Raw genomic sequence first — 4,843 nt, forward strand, 5'->3', positions numbered from 1 at the left:
AAAGAGGTGGAGCGTTAAGTTTTTTCTAAACGGGCGGGGGGGTGGGGGCCAGCTCTCTCTTTGCCGTCAGCTGGCAAAGAATCTTTGCCGTCAGCTGGCTGACAGCAAAGAGCCGGCCGATTGTAAAGAGTTTCTTTGTGTCTGCTTTTCAGTAGCTGATGGCAAAGAGCTTCTTTGCCGTTCGCTAGCGGATGGCAAAGAGCTGGCAGATGGCAAAGTAGCTGATTCCAGTAGTGACGTATTCCCTCTTAGTATAGGTGAAGGCTAGCAAAAGACTGGGAAGCGACCAACTGGAAGAGTGACAATAGTCATAAACATGCATTAAAATTAATTCACACCGAATACAAGCATGAGTAGGATATAATCCACCATGAACATAAATATCATGAAGGCTATGTTGATTTGATTCAACTACATGCGTGAACATGTGCCAAGTCGAGTCACTTAATTCATTCAAAGAAGGATACCATCCCATCATACCACATCATAATCATTCTAATAGCATGTTGGCACGCAAGGTAAACCAATATAACTCATAGTTAATCAAGCATGGCACAAGCCACTATAATCTCTAAATGTCATTGCAAATATGTTTATGTCATAATAAGCTGACTCGGAAACGATGAACTCATCATATTTACAAAAACAAGAGATGTCGAGTTCATACTAGCTTTTCTCATCCCAATAAGTCCATCATATATCGTCATTATTGCCTTTCACTTGCATGACCGAACGATGTGTATAATAATAAGAGTGCACGTGCATTGGACTAAGATGGAATCTGCAAGCATTCAACTCAAAAAAGAAGACAAGTAATATGGGCTCTAAGTTAAATAAACAATCATGCAAATGAGAGCCACTAAACATTTTCAATATGGTCTTCTCCACCCCCAAAGGAAAGAAAAAAAATAAAACTATTTACACGGGAAAGCTCCCAACAAGTAAGAAGAAGAACTAGAAATCTTTTTGGGTTTTCACATTAATTTCTAATACAAGCATGGAAATTAAACTAACTAATTTTTTTTGGTTTTTCTTAGGTTTATCAAACACACAAGAAGAAAACTAGAAAACGAAATTTAAACTAGCATGGATAATACAATGAAAGAGTATGAGCACCGACGACTAGTGTGTGAACATGAATGTAAAGTCGGTGAGAAATACGTACTCCCCCAAACTTAGGCTTTTGGCCTAAGTTGGTCTAGTACCAAGGACCGCCGCTACTCTCCCCGGTGTAATGGGAGGTGTAATCAGGATACCACTGGCTGGTCATCTCCAGATCCCACTAGACAGATGATGCACGATAAGGGTCCAGTTCAGGTTCCGGCTCAGGTTCAGGTTCTGGAGTAAAATCTTGGGCTCGATGATTGTTCACCGCTTCCGGTGTGACAAGAAAATTTTCTGCAAGCAAATCAAACAATAGAGACGCAGGCAAAATAATAATCTCAATGTGTTTGTTATTAAATCTAAGTTTATACAAGAGCATCCTCTCTTTGTTGTCAACAATAAACTTGTGTGCTACCATGCTCTTGTAATCTAAAATGTGAGGAGGCAATGTTGTCTCCTCTTTCTCAAGATGCCTAATGGGTATCTGAAAATGCCTAGCAAGACGTGCAACATAGATACCTTCAAATATGGGGCCTTTTGTACGATTCAGGGCTAGCCGTTTAGCAACGACGGCACCCATACTAAAAGTATTGTCTCCGAGCAAGGCATGTTGAAGAATGATAATATCAGGAACACTTAAGTTTCCACTATTTCCACAACCAATCAAGCATCTACTAGAAAATATGGCAAAGTAGCGTAAAACAGGAAAGTGTATGCTAGAGACTTTTGCCTCGGAACCCTTCTTTGGCTCCTCTACAATGATAGTGTTAACAAAGTGTATGCTAGAGACTTTTGCCTCGGAACCGCGCAAAAGTTATGTAAAGACATTTCTCTGAATTCGTCATATAAATGAAATGATACTGCAGGCGGTGACTTCTTAGGATAATAATAAAAGTTTTGCACGAAAGTATTAGTGAGTAAGAGATACTGATCGATCCGGTCGTTGATGAAACCGGTGAAGTCTGCAGTCTCGACCAAAGAATAAAAATCTTCATGAATTCCGGCTTCTTTCAAGAAATCATTGCATGGCCATTCATACGACCGCACTTCCGCTAAGCGAGGAAGATTATACTTGGCTTTTTCCTTCTCTTTGGCTTGTTTTTCCTGAGAGCCTTGGCTAGAAGAGCCCCTCAAAAAATTCCTTAACATTTTTTGAAAATTTCTGAAATTTTAGTAACTTCAAAATAAAAGTGAATAAAACTAAACAAGATTGGTAGCAACTACTCCTACAAGTGCCTAGAGTCTATATCATGCATTAGAATTGCTTGGGACCTCATAAATTTAACAGGCAAGATCAAGAACATGGTCACCTATGCAGCAAAAAATTGCAATGAATAAAGCACTAGAACAAAAACTAATTGGACCAATTGAGGAGTCACATACCAAGCAACAATCTCCCAAAGCAGTTTTGTGAATGGAGCTTTGAGCAAGGAGATCGAAAATCGCAGCAAAATGAGCTAGAACTCGTGTTTGAGCTGGATGGGGATTTTTTTGGGTAGAAGATGAAGTGTGTGGGTGCTGGCATAAGTGGAGGGGGGCCCCAGGGGCCCACGAGACAAGGGGCGCGCCCTATAGGGGGGGGGCGCCCTCCACTATCGTGGCCTGGTGCTTGCCCCTCCTGCAGTGTTTTCAGTGCCTAAAATCCTCAAATATTCCATAAAAAATCATACTAAATTTGCAGGGCATTTGGAGCACTTTTATTTTCGGGATATTTTCTTAATGCACGGATAATTCAGAAAACAGACAGATAATACTATTTTTGCTTTATTTATTCTAAATAACAGAAAGTAAAAAGTGGGTACAGAAGGTTGTGCCTTCTAGTTTCATCCATCTCATGATCATCAAAATGAATCCACTAACAAGGTTGATCAAGTCTTGTTAACAAACTCATTGCGAATAACACGGAATCAGAGAAATTTCGAATAACACTAAGTTACCTCAACGGGGATATGAAAATCCCCAATAATAAGAATATCATACTTTTTCTTGAAAGTAGGGAGAGGAAATTGAAAACCTCCAATAATAATAGTTGGAACTTTTCCAATAGAATTGATGCTATGAACTTGAGATTGTTTCCTCGGAAGGTGTACCGTATGCTCATTACCATTAGCATGAAAAGTGGCATTGCCTTTGTTGCAATCAATAACAGCCCCTACAGTGTTCAGAAAAGGTCTACCAAGGATAATAGACATACTATCGTCCTCGGCAATATCAAGAATAACAAAGTCCGTTAAGATAGTGACATTTGCAACCACAACAGGCACATCCTCACAAATACCGACAGGTATAGCAGTTGATTTATCAGCCATTTGCAAAGATATTTCAGTAGGTGTCAACCTTTTCAATTCAAGTCTACGATATAAAGAGAGATGCATAACAGTAACACCGGCTCCAAGATCACATAAAGCAGTTCTAACATAATTTATTTTAATGGAGCATGGTATAGTTGGTACACCCGGATCTCCAAGTTTCTTTGGTATTCCACCCTTAAAAGTGTAATTAGCAAGCATGGTGTAAATTTCAGCTTCCGGTATCTTTCTTTTATTTGTGATGATATCCTTCATATACTTAGCATAAGGATTTACTTTAATCATATCAGTTAAGCGCATACGTAAGAAAATAGGTCTAATCATTTCAGCAAAGCGCTCAAAATCCTCATCATCCTTTGACTTGGATGGTTTAGGAGGAAAGGGCATGGGTTTCTGAATCCATGGTTCTCTTTCTCTACCGTGCTTCCTAGCAACAAAATCTCTCTTATCATAATGTTGATTCTTTGATTGTGGGTTATCAAGATCAACAGCAGGTTCAACCTCTACTTCATTGTTTTTGCTAGGTTGAGCATCAACATGAACATTATCATTAACATTATCACTAGGTTCATGTTCATCACCTGATTGTGTTTCAGCATCAGGGATAGAAATATCATTGGGATTCTCAAGTGTGTCTATAGTAGGTTCACTAGAAGCATGCAAAGTTCTATCATTTTTCTTTTTCTTCTTTTTAGAAGAACTAGGTGCCTCTAAATTATTTCTCTGAGAATCTTGCTCGATTCTCTTAGGGTGGCCTTCAGGATACAAAGGTTCCTGAGTCATTCTAGCAGTTCTAGTAGCCACTGTAACAGCAAATTCATTTTTATTATTTAATTCATCAAGCAAATCATTTTGAGCTTTAGTTACTTGCTCAGCTTGAGTAGCAACCATAGACGCATATTTTCTAATGAGTTTAAGTTCACCTTTAACTCTAGTCATATTATCGCTCACGCGTCCTATCTCGAAAGCATTATTCTTTAACTCTCTACCAACATAAGCATTAAAACTTTCTTGTCTAGCCATAAAGCTATCAAATTCATCTAAGCAAGGGCTATGGAATTTAGTAGAGGGGATTTCAACTTTATCATATCTATAGAGAGAATTTACCTTAACTACCTGTGTCGGGTTATCAGGACAATGTGGTTCTTCAACAGGCGGTATATTAAGACCATGTATTTCTTCAATAGGAGGTAAATTCTTAACATCTTCCTCTTTAATACCTTTTTCTTTCATTGATTTCTTTGCCTCTTGCATATCTTCAGGACTGAGAAATAAAACACCTCTCTTCTTCGGAGTGAGTTTAGGAATAGGCTCAGGAGTTGGTTCAATTGGTTCAGGAATTGTTTCAGGAATTGGCTTAGGAAGAGTCCAATTATTTTCATTAGTCAACATATTATTCAATAGCAATTCAACTTCATCGATTGTTCTTT

Source organism: Triticum dicoccoides, chromosome 6B (assembly GCF_002162155.2).
Source record: "Triticum dicoccoides isolate Atlit2015 ecotype Zavitan chromosome 6B, WEW_v2.0, whole genome shotgun sequence".
Lineage (NCBI taxonomy): Eukaryota > Viridiplantae > Streptophyta > Magnoliopsida > Poales > Poaceae > Triticum > Triticum dicoccoides.